Raw genomic sequence first — 16425 nt, 5'->3', positions numbered from 1 at the left:
GTTTCAGAACCTGACGGGGTGATAAAATCATCCAGATCGGTCAACTGCAGCACACCGCTAAAGTGAGACGCCATATTTGATGCTGTAAAGTGTTTGTTGTTTACCTTTGTGTCGTGAAAAGTCCACACAGCTATGCCATGTTCACCTCCACATGTTGTCTTTTGGTATCTTACATGCTCCGCATAATAAAAATAATAAAAGCAGTGATACTACCACTACTAAAAATGACAAAATCATATAAAAGAACACATTTGATGTAACATAAGAACTAATTACTAATTTTTTGCAAATTCTGGTAAGGATAATTTAAAATATATACATAATAACTAGGGCTACGTTGTAGCACTTGCGGGCCCGAGCACCCGCACGTTGAAGCCTGTTGCGGTCGGTGGAGAGAGCGATCGATGACCAAGCGCACATCATCGATCGAGCATGCACTTCTCCACGTTGCATGCGTTTTGCGCTCTGCGGCAGTAGGTTTGCCAGTAGGTGGCGCCATCACTATTATTACGCACAGACATATATATCTGTTCATGTAGGCGCTCTGATGTAGCGTGAGCAATTTTGTGTCAATTGGACAATGTTTCCGCAACTTAATTTTCACACTGATCAATAGGTGGCGCTATGATCCTGAGCTAATATTCATATATGGAGCTGTTCTATTCAGGATTGTGATCATAGGTCAGTAGTTTGGAGCCGGTTGGATAATGCAGAGTGGATTAACAAAGTACTTCCTGTTTCCTGGCGAATCAGTAGGTGGCGCTATGACACTGAGGAAATATTGACACATAGAGCTGTTCAGGCTTGGACTCTGACCATGTGACAGAAGTTTTGTAGTGATAGGACAATGCACATTGGAGTTATGATAACATCGTGTCCTTTGGCGAAAGAAAATCCTTCGCCGCACATCAATGTTTACACGGTTTGAGGAAACGTCACAATTCTGACCATGATCTAATGACTTGATTGAGCTGATTTGAGCTGTATATTGTAAATCAGCCAGGAGCAGTTCATCAAAGTATAAAACATGTCACTTCATGTTGCCACCAGGGGGCACTGTGATTTCAAGTCAAAATTTCTGTGTAGATGTCATCAGGATGGCACCCTTGTCTTACATGTCTAGTTTGGACTCGATTGGACAATGTATGTCCGAGATACAGAACCTCGTGTTTTGATGGCGTTTAATCAAACTCAAGACGCCACGCCACGGTCACACGGTGTGACGAAAGGTCAATCTCTTAATCACTTGTTATCTCCATCTTGTTGTGATGGCACTGATCTTAATTTGAAGTTAATCTGATGAAAGCCCTGGGACAAGTGCATCAAGTAAAAATGTGGAATATGGAAAAAAAATGGCCACTTAATCCAAAATGGCGGCCTCCCTGTTTGGTCAAGCATACCTATCCAAGATATTTTTTTGTTTGTTATGAAACGACACATGTCCCGATAGATTTGTATAAATGTCGGCCATCGTAGTGCCGGGGTTGCCCTATAGGGGGCGCTGGTCAGTTTTTTTGCCACGCCCATTTCTTAAAACCATATGAATATCTTCAGGGGGGGGCTGTTGTTACACACATGTAGTTTGAGAGAGATAGAATCATGAACACTGAAGTTACAGCAATTTCGTGTTTCACGGCGAGTTGATGAACTTTAATGCCACGCCATTCATATGGCGTTTGACGAAAAGTCACGGTAATCTTATGTCTTCATTGTCAATGTCTTGGGACCCATTTGATACAGTTTGACATGGTTGAGGTCAGTGGATGAGGAGAAATTCATCCAAGTGTAAGACAAGCAAAAAACAAGACATTTCCTGTTGCCACCAGGGGGCGCTGCGGTTTTAAGTCATCATTTATGCATAGATGTCATCAGGCGGGGACTATTGTCTTACATGTCTAGTTTGGACTTGATTGGAACATGTATGTCCGAGATACAGATGCCCGTGTTTTGATGGCGTGTAACCAATTTTTAACGCCATGCCACGGTCACACGGTGTGATAAAAAAAAAATCCCTCAATCATTTTTTATCTCCATCTTGTTGTGATGACACTCATCTGAATTTGAAGTTGATCTGATGAAAGCCCTGGGACAAGTACGTAAAAGTAAAAATGTGGGATATTGCCAAAATGGCCACTAAAAGCAAAATGGCGGACTTCCTGTTGCGTTTTTCATAATGCTCCATGAGACTTTTTTTCATGACTGGTCACGATACACCTATATCCAGATTTTGATGAAAATCCGTTATGTGGAAACCTAGGGGCTGGTTCCAGGGGGCGCTGTAGAGCCATTTTGCCACGCCCAATTCCAATTACTCCAGAATACTAAAATATCCGCAGACCTTGAATTTCCTGCAAAGTTTCATAACTTTTTGAGCATGTCTAGACCCTGAAAAAGTCCCCCAAAGGGAAATAATAATAATAATAATAATAATAACTAGGGCTACGTTGTAGCACTTGCGGGCCCGAGCACCCGCACGTTGAAGCCTGTTGCGGTCGGTGGAGAGAGCGATCGATGACCAAGCGCACATCATCGATCGAGCATGCACTTCTCCACGTTGCATGCGTTTTGCGCTCTGCGGCAGTAGGTTTGCCAGTAGGTGGCGCCATCACTATTATTACGCAAAGACATATATATCTGTTCATGTAGGCGCTCTGATGTAGCGTGAGCAATTTTGTGTCAATTGGACAATGTTAAAACAACTTAATTTTCACACTGATCAGTAGGTGGCGCTATGACCCTGAACTAATATTTATATGTGGAGCTGTTCAGATCAGTATTGTGATCATAGGTCAGTAGTTTGGAGCCGGTTGGATAATGCAGAGTGGATTAACAAAGTACTTCCTGTTTCCTGGTGAATCAGTAGGTGGCGCTATGACACTGAGGAAATATTGACACATAGAGCTGTTCAGGCTTGGACTCTGACCATGTGACAGAAGTTTTGTAGTGATAGGACAATGCACAGTGGAGTTATGATAACATCGTGTCCTTTGGCGAAGGAAAATCCTTCGCCGCACATCAATGTTTACACGGTTTGAGGAAACGTCACAATTCTGACCATGATCTAATGACTTGACTGATCTGATTTGAGCTGTATATTGTAAATCAGCCAGGAGCAGTTCATCAAAGTATAAAACATGTCACTTCCTGTAGCCACCAGGGGGCGCTGTAATTTCAAGTCATAATTTCTGTGTAGATGTCATCAGGATGGCACCCTTGTCTTACATGTCTAGTTTGGACTCGATTGGACAATGTATGTCCGAGATACAGAACCTCGTGTTTTGATGGCGTTTAATCAAACTCAAGACGCCACGCCACGGTCACACGGTGTGACGAAAGGTCAATCTCTTAATCACTTTTTATCTCCATCTTGTTGTGATGGCACTGATCTTAATTTGAAGTTAATCTGATGAAAGCTCTGGGACAAGTGCATCAAGTAAAAATGTGGAATATGGAAAAAAAATGGCCACTTAATCCAAAATGGCGGCCTCCCTGTTTGGTCAAGCATACCTATCCAAGATATTTTTTTGTTTGTTATGAAACGACACATGTCCCGATAGATTTGTATAAATGTCGGCCATCGTAGTGCCGGGGTTGCCCTATAGGGGGCGCTGGTCAGTTTTTTGGCCACGCCCATTTCTTAAAACCATATGAATATCTTCAGGGGGGGGCTGTTGTTACACACATGTAGTTTGAGAGAGATAGAATCATGAACACTGAAGTTACAGCAATTTCGTGTTTCACGGCGAGTTGATGAACTTTAATGCCACGCCATTCATATGGCGTTTGACGAAAAGTCACGGTAATCTTATGTCTTCATTGTCAATGTCTTGGGACCCATTTGATACAGTTTGACATGGTTGAGGTCAGTGGATGAGGAGAAATTCATCCAAGTATAAGACAAGCAAAAAACAAGACATTTCCTGTTGCCACCAGGGGGCGCTGCGGTTTTAAGTCATCATTTATGCATAGATGTCATCAGGCGGGGACTATTGTCATACATGTCTAGTTTGGACTTGATTGGAACATGTATGTCCGAGATACAGATGCCCGTGTTTTGATGGCGTGTAACCAATTTTTAACGCCATGCCACGGTCACACGGTGTGATAAAAAAAAAATCCCTCAATCATTTTTTATCTCCATCTTGTTGTGATGACACTCATCTGAATTTGAAGTTGATCTGATGAAAGCCCTGGGACAAGTACGTAAAAGTAAAAATGTGGGATATTGCCAAAATGGCCACTAAAAGCAAAATGGCGGACTTCCTGTTGCGTTTTTCATAATGCTCCATGAGACTTTTTTTCATGACTGGTCACGATACACCTATATCCAGATTTTGATGAAAATCCGTTATGTGGAAACCTAGGGGCTGGTTCCAGGGGGCGCTGTAGAGCCATTTTGCCACGCCCAATTCCAATTACTCCAGAATACTAAAATATCCGCAGACCTTGAATTTCCTGCAAAGTTTCATAACTTTTTGAGCATGTCTAGACCCTGAAAAAGCCCCCCAAAGGGAAATAATAATAACTAGGGCTACGTTGTAGCACTTGCGGGCCCGAGCACCCGCACGTTGAAGCCTGTTGCGGTCGGTGGAGAGAGCGATCGATGACCAAGCGCACATCATCGATCGAGCATGCACTTCTCCACGTTGCATGCGTTTTGCGCTCTGCGGCAGTAGGTTTGCCAGTAGGTGGCGCCATCACTATTATTACGCACAGACATATATATCTGTTCATGTAGGCGCTCTGATGTAGCGTGAGCAATTTTGTGTCAATTGGACAATGTTAACACAACTTAATTTTCACACTGATCAGTAGGTGGCGCTATGACCCTGAACTAATATTTATATGTGGAGCTGTTCAGATCAGTATTGTGATCATAGGTCAGTAGTTTGGAGCCGGTTGGATAATGCAGAGTGGATTAACAAAGTACTTCCTGTTTCCTGGCGAATCAGTAGGTGGCGCTATGACACTGAGGAAATATTGACACATAGAGCTGTTCAGGCTTGGACTCTGACCATGTGACAGAAGTTTTGTAGTGATAGGACAATGCACAGTGGAGTTATGATAACATCGTGTCCTTTGGCGAAGGAAAATCCTTCGCCGCACATCAATGTTTACACGGTTTGAGGAAACGTCACAATTCTGACCATGATCTAATGACTTGACTGATCTGATTTGAGCTGTATATTGTAAATCAGCCAGGAGCAGTTCATCAAAGTATAAAACATGTCACTTCCTGTAGCCACCAGGGGGCGCTGTAATTTCAAGTCATAATTTCTGTGTATATGTCATCAGGATGACACCCTTGTCTTAAATGTCTAGTTTGGACTCGATTGGACAATGTATGTCCGAGATACAGAACCTCGTGTTTTGATGGCGTTTAATCAAACTCAAGACGCCACGCCACGGTCACACGGTGTGACGAAAGGTCAATCTCTTAATCACTTTTTATCTCCATCTTGTTGTGATGGCAATGATCTTAATTTGAAGTTAATCTGATGAAAGCCCTGGGACAAGTGCATCAAGTAAAAATGTGGAATATGGAAAAAAAATGGCCACTTAATCCAAAATGGCGGCCTCCCTGTTTGGTCAAGCATACCTATCCAAGATATTTTTTTGTTTGTTATGAAACGACACATGTCCCGATAGATTTGTATAAATGTCGGCCATCGTAGTGCCGGGGTTGCCCTATAGGGGGCGCTGGTCAGTTTTTTTGCCACGCCCATTTCTTAAAACCATATGAATATCTTCAGGGGGGGGCTGTTGTTACACACATGTAGTTTGAGAGAGATAGAATCATGAACACTGAAGTTACAGCAATTTCGTGTTTCACGGCGAGTTGATGAACTTTAATGCCACGCCATTCATATGGCGTTTGACGAAAAGTCACGGTAATCTTATGTCTTCATTGTCAATGTCTTGGGACCCATTTGATACAGTTTGACATGGTTGAGGTCAGTGGATGAGGAGAAATTCATCCAAGTGTAAGACAAGCAAAAAACAAGACATTTCCTGTTGCCACCAGGGGGCGCTGCGGTTTTAAGTCATCATTTATGCATAGATGTCATCAGGCGGGGACTATTGTCTTACATGTCTAGTTTGGACTTGATTGGAACATGTATGTCCGAGATACAGATGCCCGTGTTTTGATGGCGTGTAACCAATTTTTAACGCCATGCCACGGTCACACGGTGTGATAAAAAAAAAATCCGTCAATCATTTTTTATCTCCATCTTGTTGTGATGACACTCATCTGAATTTGAAGTTGATCTGATGAAAGCCCTGGGACAAGTACGTAAAAGTAAAAATGTGGGATATTGCCAAAATGGCCACTAAAAGCAAAATGGCGGACTTCCTGTTGCGTTTTTCATAATGCTCCATGAGACTTTTTTTCATGACTGGTCACGATACACCTATATCCAGATTTTGATGAAAATCCGTTATGTGGAAACCTAGGGGCTGGTTCCAGGGGGCGCTGTAGAGCCATTTTGCCACGCCCAATTCCAATTACTCCAGAATACTAAAATATCCGCAGACCTTGAATTTCCTGCAAAGTTTCATAACTTTTTGAGCATGTCTAGACCCTGAAAAAGCCCCCCAAAGGGAAATAATAATAATAATAATAATAATAATAATAATAATAATAATAATAAAAATCCTTACAGATTCAATAGGGCCTCTCACCATTCGGTGCTCGGGCCCTAATAACTAGGGCTACGTTGTAGCACTTGCGGGCCCGAGCACCCGCACGTTGAAGCCTGTTGCGGTCGGTGGAGAGAGCGATCGATGACCAAGCGCACATCATCGATCGAGCATGCACTTCTCCACGTTGCATGCGTTTTGCGCTCTGCGGCAGTAGGTTTGCCAGTAGGTGGTCGCCATCACTATTATTACGCACAGACATATATATCTGTTCATGTAGGCGCTCTGATGTAGCGTGAGCAATTTTGTGTCAATTGGACAATGTTTCCGCAACTTAATTTTCACACTGATCAATAGGTGGCGCTATGATCCTGAACTAATATTCATATATGGAGCTGTTCTATTCAGGATTGTGATCATAGGTCAGTAGTTTGGAGCCGGTTGGATAATGCAGAGTGGATTAACAAAGTACTTCCTGTTTCCTGGCGAATCAGTAGGTGGCGCTATGACACTGAGGAAATATTGACACATAGAGCTGTTCAGGCTTGGACTCTGACCATGTGACAGAAGTTTTGTAGTGATAGGACAATGCACAGTGGAGTTATGATAACATCGTGTCCTTTGGCGAAGGAAAATCCTTCGCCGCACATCAATGTTTACACGGTTTGAGGAAACGTCACAATTCTGACCATGATCTAATGACTTGACTGATCTGATTTGAGCTGTATATTGTAAATCAGCCAGGAGCAGTTCATCAAAGTATAAAACATGTCACTTCCTGTAGCCACCAGGGGGCGCTGTAATTTCAAGTCATAATTTCTGTGTAGATGTCATCAGGATGGCACCCTTGTCTTACATGTCTAGTTTGGACTCGATTGGACAATGTATGTCCGAGATACAGAACCTCGTGTTTTGATGGCGTTTAATCAAACTCAAGACGCCACGCCACGGTCACACGGTGTGACGAAAGGTCAGTCTCTTAATCACTTTTTATCTCCATCTTGTTGTGATGGCACTGATCTTAATTTGAAGTTAATCTGATGAAAGCCCTGGGACAAGTGCATCAAGTAAAAATGTGGAATATGGAAAAAAAATGGCCACTTAATCCAAAATGGCGGCCTCCCTGTTTGGTCAAGCATACCTATCCAAGATATTTTTTTGTTTGTTATGAAACGACACATGTCCCGATAGATTTGTATAAATGTCGGCCATCGTAGTGCCGGGGTTGCCCTATAGGGGGCGCTGGTCAGTTTTTTTGCCACGCCCATTTCTTAAAACCATATGAATATCTTCAGGGGGGGGCTGTTGTTACACACATGTAGTTTGAGAGAGATAGAATCATGAACACTGAAGTTACAGCAATTTCGTGTTTCACGGCGAGTTGATGAACTTTAATGCCACGCCATTCATATGGCGTTTGACGAAAAGTCACGGTAATCTTATGTCTTCATTGTCAATGTCTTGGGACCCATTTGATACAGTTTGACATGGTTGAGGTCAGTGGATGAGGAGAAATTCATCCAAGTGTAAGACAAGCAAAAAACAAGACATTTCCTGTTGCCACCAGGGGGCGCTGCGGTTTTAAGTCATCATTTATGCATAGATGTCATCAGGCGGGGACTATTGTCTTACATGTCTAGTTTGGACCTGATTGGAACATGTATGTCCGAGATACAGATGCCCGTGTTTTGATGGCGTGTAACCAATTTTTAACGCCATGCCACGGTCACACGGTGTGATAAAAAAAAAATCCCTCAATCATTTTTTATCTCCATCTTGTTGTGATGACACTCATCTGAATTTGAAGTTGATCTGATGAAAGCCCTGGGACAAGTACGTAAAAGTAAAAATGTGGGATATTGCCAAAATGGCCACTAAAAGCAAAATGGCGGACTTCCTGTTGCGTTTTTCATAATGCTCCATGAGACTTTTTTTCATGACTGGTCACGATACACCTATATCCAGATTTTGATGAAAATCCGTTATGTGGAAACCTAGGGGCTGGTTCCAGGGGGCGCTGTAGAGCCATTTTGCCACGCCCAATTCCAATTACTCCAGAATACTAAAATATCCGCAGACCTTGAATTTCCTGCAAAGTTTCATAACTTTTTGAGCATGTCTAGACCCTGAAAAAGCCCCCCAAAGGGAAATAATAATAATAATAATAATAATAATAATAATAATAATAATAATAATAATAATAATAATAATAAAAATCCTTACAGATTCAATAGGGCCTCTCACCATTCGGTGCTCGGGCCCTAATAATAATAATAAAAATCCTTACAGATTCAATAGGGCCTCTCACCATTCGGTGCTCGGGCCCTAATAATAAAAATCCTTACAGATTCAATAGGGCCTCTCACCATTCGGTGCTCGGGCCCTAATAATAAAAATCCTTACAGATTCAATAGGGCCTCTCACCATTTGGTGCTCGGGCCCTAATAATAAAAATCCTTACAGATTCAATAGGGCCTCTCACCATTCGGTGCTCGGGCCCTAATAATAATAATAATAAAAATCCTTACAGATTCAATAGGGCCTCTCACCATTCGGTGCTCGGGCCCTAATAATAACAAACCTTACAATTTCCATAGGGCCTCACTGTCTACCAGTGCCTATGGAATAATATAATAATAACAACCAACCCTTGAAAGTACCAATGTTGGGACATGGTTTTTGTGCAAACCACAGGCCTCCTTTCAGTCAAACTTGTAATAAACATGCCGCATGTGCTGGAGTGGACTCAATCCCCCAAGATGCCACAGGTTCCATTGATCTTAGAAAGTCAAGGAACTCAGTCTCCCAGAGGATGTAACAGGATGCTGCATGTCCTGGGGTCTGGGCAATGTCACACAAAGGTGTCAGGAACCACCAGGGTCAACTCCTATTGGTCACTCTGGTCCAAGACCTGTGAGGTCACCGGGGGCCAATATAAGGAGAGGTCTCCCCAAGCTCTCTCTCTTTCTACAATCCTTCGAAGGCCAGCAGGCTGTCCAGCCTCTCTTCTCCTACATCGCCAAGGGGGGGGGGGCCTGGCTGATCCAGCTTCCTTCTCTATCCAACCCACAACCGGAGGTGAGAGGTGCAGCTCACAGCTCACCCTTCAAGGAAATCTCCTCGCCCTTCAAGCTCTACAAAACTCCTCGTAGCGACGCGATGTCCTGCAGGAAAACTTCAATCAGCATCTGAGCACACGGCTCGACAGAATCGCGAATGCAGAACTCTATGACCACAAAGCCAGGAGACGTCACAGAACTGCAAACTGAACAGCAACTTCTTTTCCTCTTTCCCTCGGACTGGTAACATAATCTGGGCTTAATAATTATACATGCAAAGCAAGACTGTTTACTCAATTCTGTGTGTTTACAAGTTTGATATATGCTGTGATGTTGTAGGTATAAGTTAAATGAAGGTTAATGGCAGTTAGGTTAGCCACAGGCTTTGTCCCTGACTATCATTATCTGATTAACATACACACAGACACGCATAGCATCTCACCAAGTTAAACCTTCCCCCTCAGCCGTAAAGTGACGGCCATAAAGCAACCTCAGAAGAAGGGGGGGACTCTTATCTTAGAGACCATTTTTTAAAGCATGCTAATTTACATTCACACACACACACACTCACAAACCTTCTTGTTAGTTAGTTTGATTGTTTAGTAATTTGTGTTTTTATACTTTATTATGTTCATAATAAATGTTCTTCTTTCACAAATGTTCTGTCATTAATATTGCATAAGTGAATCTTGCCAACTGTTACACTGTTAAGAACTCCATAACCTCCATTGTTCATTATATAATCTTTAATGGTAAAATATTGAGATTTCTAATTGAACTAGATCTAAATGAGACTGATCTTAATCAATAAATTGGCTATCTTTTCCCTTCTATGAAGGGTGGTGCCCCGCGAGAACTTTAACCAATTAAAGTTATGATTTAATATTAATATTTTAAATATTAATGTTTTACATTTTATTTTGATAACCAAATTTATTGAGTGCCTAAAGGCACACCATTCTATGGTAACTCTTTTTAAGCACTATTGCACAACACCAACTATAAAATTTCTAGGTGGTAAGTACAATATTTTAGATATTTTATTAGCTAGACTTGTGACTCATTATACACATCAGTATTTCCATTTAATGCCACTGGATATTATTGAACATTAAACTCTTTATCTGACAGCTGATGTACGAATTCAGTATTTTACACAAAACAACATGATCTCATAAACTAAAGTTTTTAGTGATGTATCCAATCATTTCATAAAATGTCTTCCTCATCCAACTTATCTTAAATACATCAACACGGGCAAGACATTTTGTTTTTTGTAGTTTTATTTGGTGTGATACTATCATTGTGAGGACATTCTTTTTTTTATGATGTTTTGAAATCAAATTGTAAATCCCTCCATTAACCTTGACAGTCCTCACAGCAGGTGAAGAAGGTAAAGTCAGCTCAGTTGCTGGGGGATGTCGGCGTCGCTGACTTCTTCTGCTTCCTCTACAACCCAAAAAGGTGGCAGACTCTCTTACACAATGAAGCATTCTTTGGTTTCTTTGTCTTCTCAGGCAGCCCTGTCTCCTTGGGTTTGGGATCAGGGTAAACATTGGAGAGAACCCCAGTGAGCTCAGTTCTGGAAACATAAGATATATATCCTTGGAAGACCTCATCAGAAGTAACCCTGAACTTCTCCAGATTTTTTAGGAGAACACTCTTCTTCTTCTCCTCCTCCTGAAGCTCGCTGTTGAACTTCTCCTGGTTGGTTGCTTGACTTTGGCAGACCTCGTGAAAAAAGCTTTGAACTTCTCCAGTTCTTCTTGGAAATCGTTCTTCTTCTCCTCCTGGAGCTCGGTGTTTAACTTCTTCCGGTTGTTTGCATGACTTTGGCAGACCTCGTGATAAGAAGCTTTGAGCTTCTCCAGCTCTTCTTGGAAATCGTTCTTCTTCTTCTTCTCCTCCTGGAGCTCGGTGTTTAACTTCTGGTGGTTGGTTGTATGACTTTTGCAGACCTCGTGATGAGAAGCTTCAAGCTTTTCCTGTGAATTCATTGTTCTTCTTCCTCTCCTCCTGGAGCTCGGTTTTCAACTTCTCCTGGTTGGTGGTATGACTTAGACAAAACTCATGATAAGAAGCTTTGATATTCTCCATCTCTTCTTTGAGAGAGTTCTCCATCCTCTTCTCCTCCTGGAGCTCGGTGTTTAACTTATCCTGGTTGATGATGTATGCCACCTTCAGCTCCTGGTAATCTTTCTGAAGATCTTTTATCTTCTTCTTCTTGATGGTGTTGTTTACCTGAGAGACGATCTTTGTTGCGCTGAGTGCTTCTGCGTTGCTGTACTTTTGTAACTGCTCCAGCTCTTGCTTGGGGGTTGTTTTGTTTCCTCTGTTAATGAGCATTTGCTTCAGCTTTTTCTGTTGAAGCAGCTCTCGTTTGTACTTCTTCAACGCTTGGCTCAGTTGGATCCTCCGGTGCTAGGATGTACTAAGGTTGGCCTTCTCCTTGGCCAGCAGGTCAATGAGGTTGCTTATTTGTTGAGACATACAAATAGAATTCTGCAGAATCAATGCAGGGTCTTTAGTAGTCCCCATGTCTTGGGGAAAAAAACCTTCCATCACTGGTTTAATCTATTAGATTGAAATAGAAAGTTAGAAATATTCTGGACAGATTTCTATGTCAGTAGAAGTTTTCTCTTGATCACAGTGGGTGTCAATTTCTGAAACAGTATCACATTATCCTTTTTACAGATAGGTGTTTCCCGTTCCTCTTATTGTTGCTATAAAGGACCTATCAATGGAACCTTTCAAGATCAAGGAAAGCCTCTTTAGGGCAGCAGCTCTACCAGGTGGTTAAACGCCACCCAAAACAGTTATCTTCTTCCGGAACATTCCATTCATTCCTTGACTTCTTAATTTTATCATGTTTCCTTTCAATAGTCATATTTCATCACAAAATGCAAAGATCTAGATAAATCATCATGGATTCCAGCAGTCCCCTAAATGTATTATTATTCTCATCAAGACCCACAAATTATTCTCTGTGAAATCAGTGAAAATGTAAAACAAATCTTTGGTCTGCCATTGTTTAAACAGGAGATTTTGTTGTAAAATATTTACAGGAGCAAAGATTCACATCTTCATACTTTATAGTACTTCTATTTATTTGAGTACAAGGAACTACTTTCATACAAGGAAATTGTCATATATAAGGCCATATTCAAGACAAAGCCTATTTAAAAAACATTATGCTACAGTAGCAGCTCTTCTGCAGAACATTTTGTTGTGTGGATTAAGTAGGTGTCAATTCTGTGTGAAAGATATAACAGATTGCATGTTTAAATGTAACAAGGGCCAGCAGTCCCATAACTGTAGACCATTTTGCTACAGTATCCAATAACAGACAAACAAAACAATGGCATTTTAATTTTTTTACATTACTTGCATTCCACTGCAGGTTCTCCTACATGCTTGGCAGGGGAGGGTGACGTGAGGTGTATTCTGTTGGACTCGAAGGTACCTCTAAAGGCAGCGCTACTTAATCTTTTAATGTTAATGCCAGCATGTTAACTCTCACCACATACTTTGGAAAATCTAAAGTATATTGTCATGTACAAAACACGTCTCTTCCTAAGGTATTGCTCTGCTAGTTACCCACTAGCTAACAGTACGATGCAGTTCCACATGATGAATGGGTTAGCATGTCAGCCCAAATCACAGTTAATTGGATCCATTTATGTAACAGCCCCTGAGTTCAAAGTGAGTTATTAAAATACCTTCACATTGAAGATAAGGATTTTTCTTTAAAAAAAATACTAAAGAAATACCTACACAACAAACTGGGTTTAGCCCTGTGTAATCTCACTGAAGATATAGTAACAGGTAACAGACTCCAGAGCCTATTTAGGCTATTTCCGTTTGGTTATGGCTTATGTCTAATGCAACATGGCTCCGCATGAAAAGTAATTGCATGTACAATAAAGAAACCAGACTGTGAGTATGAATTAAGAAGTGAGAGGGTATGAAATCAGGTGGAGGCCTTTAAATATGAACACAGGCACAGTTGCTTAAAAAGGTTAAAGGAAGAACCATTTACAAAAAACAGATTTTCTTTTGAAATTGGTGTTTCAGTGACTGATCAGAATGTGTCAAGGACATTGTCTGATGTCAACCTCCATGGACAGCATCCAAGAAGATGAACCGTTGACTAGCAAAACACTGCAACTTTCTCAAAGAGCACTAAAAGGAGGCTGATGAATACTGGCAGCACATTTGTTATTTTGCTATTATTAATGTGACCATAATGACTGAAAAGTCCATTAAACATGAAGGTGCGAGTGTTCCTGTATTTATACCAAATAACAGGTTGCCTCCTAGTCTGAAGGAGCTTGGCAGAAGTTGTCTGATATGATCCCAAACATTTTTATGATCTGCAAAATTCTCATGACTTAAATCCAATGGAAAAGCTATGGAGTATTTTAAAGCTGACGATAGGGTAAGAAAATACGTCCTGCTATTCTTCCACAGATTATTCTTTTCAGCTGTTCTTTGCTGAACATTTCTCAATACAAAGGACTTTTTTTAAACAAAAAATAAAGGTGGAAAAACAATATTACCTCTTACTAATCTTACTAATGAAGGCATGCCTTTTGAAACGATTTGTTCTCCAATGGAGTTTTCATAATAATTGAATTAGTCAAAAATTTATCTTTTGTAAAATGTCCTTTTGAAAAACACTATTGAAGCTGAACAAATGAACAGGATTTTGTAATTACCTAACAAAACAGTGGTGTACATTTTCAAGGAAATAAATTAATAATCAAAAGAGGGAATCAATTAAATGTATTTTGATATGCATGCTATTTTGTCCTCCCTAAAATCTGTCTTGGGAGAATGTGGATCAGTTGTAACACTTCCAATTTCTTTAATCAAGAAAGTGACACATCCCCTATTTCACTCTGGACACGCTCAGTTAAGTCCATAGTCCTCGTTGGAGAAAGCAGACACCTGTGATGAAGTTTATGGTACGTCATACAACAACACGTGTAGGAGTGCCAACCAACTCAACAAGCACTGTTATCCCTGGAGCTACGCTGCTAGTGGGGCTAAAAACAGCATCCAGGAGTTTGTCACCCTCTGGATAAATAGGAAAAGTAGAACAATTCCCCTGAACAAAACTTTAACAACGCTGGCTTCCATAACACAGATATCAGTTTTTTGACCTTCTACACTCTTAAGGGCTTTTGTTTCTGCAAAGTGGAGAGATGAAGCAAAGACAGCCTGAGGGTGGTAATCCGGTTCTATCTCTCTTAGGTGAACAGGGAGTCTGGATCTCGTGGCCTCGGCACATAGCGATAGGTGTGATATGACACACACAGCCCTGGGGGTCATTTCCTGTACAGCATAATTAATCTAACATGCCACGTTCAGCCTGTTAACGCTCGTGTTCAAAGTAAAACAAACGAGTGCCGCCACAGTGTCCGGTTGTGCATTGTCAACATGAATGCACTCAAGGATTCCTTTGAGATGTAATGGATAAAAAGGGGCTGGAATAATGAATAATTTAGTACGGTGTATTCGTTTCATGGTCTGCTAGTATCCTGGACAAAGGCACAATGTGGAACATCCTGGCAAAGGGATGCTGGGCAATTCTCCCTGCTGGAACAAGGCTTAGCATTTATGCTGTGAGTAAATTAAAGAGCTATTGAAAAGTATGTCTACGTCTTGGAGAATAACAGCAGTTTGATGACATTAAAAGGGTAGTATTAATGTTCATGTTTATTATTGACCTTAATAAGGACCCTGGCAGAATACATAGATTATATAATATTAGTAAGGCAGGAACAGGAGGAGCATAAAACAGGCTCATTTCTATAGGGTGTAAAGTACACATGGATATATTTGTGAGTTTAGCTAAGAGTTCTTTAAATTATGTCTTTGTCACATCTAAAGCCATTTCCAGTTACTGAATGAAATGAAATACATCTCTGGCTCGCACTACAAAATTCTACATTTGCAGCATCATGTTCATCAGCGCTATTTAGCAGCAGTTGTGGAATTTTTCATGTAGAGTTATGCAAGAGAGTACAAATTTGAGGCCCACGTTACCATTACCATTATTTCCCAGTGTAGCAGAAACATTGTGAATTCAGTATCTTACCTCATTCCTTTTTTCACAATAAGCCCTCTCTCTCTCTCTCTCTCTCTGCATATATTAGCATTAGTTGACTATTGGTATTTGATGCCACTTTAAAATGACTATCCATGACATTTCAGAGGGAAATTTATTTCACAATTACTACAAGAAGTTTTAGCTACTATATACAACATTTAAAATATGCTCCATCTCAATTTAGTATTATGTTTAAAATATTTTTATAGGATTTCAGTTTTTTCCTCATTAATACGTAGGACATTTTTGCTCATCCATGTATTTATTGCTGAGAGACATGTGATGGAGCTCAGAGCGTTATCATTTGGCTCAGCAACAATGTAAATGGTAAATGTAAATGGTTTTGTATTTATATAGCGCTTTTCTAGTCTTGATGACCACTCAAAGCGCTTTACAGTACAGTTTTACATTCACCCATTCACACACACATACATACATCTATTCGCAGCACTTTGTTATTCTATGGGGGGCCATTCAGGGTTCAGCATTTTGCCCAAGGACACTTGGGCATGCAGATGGGTTAGACTGGCGATCAAACTGCCGACCTTCAGGTTGGAGGACGACCACTCTACCCCTCAGCCACAGCCGACCACTCAGCAACAGCCGCCC

This window comes from Platichthys flesus, chromosome 5, assembly GCF_949316205.1.
Source record: "Platichthys flesus chromosome 5, fPlaFle2.1, whole genome shotgun sequence".
Classification (NCBI taxonomy): Eukaryota; Metazoa; Chordata; class Actinopteri; order Pleuronectiformes; family Pleuronectidae; genus Platichthys; species Platichthys flesus.
The sequence above is the reverse complement of the archived record's forward strand: the minus strand, read 5'-3'. Positions refer to the sequence as shown.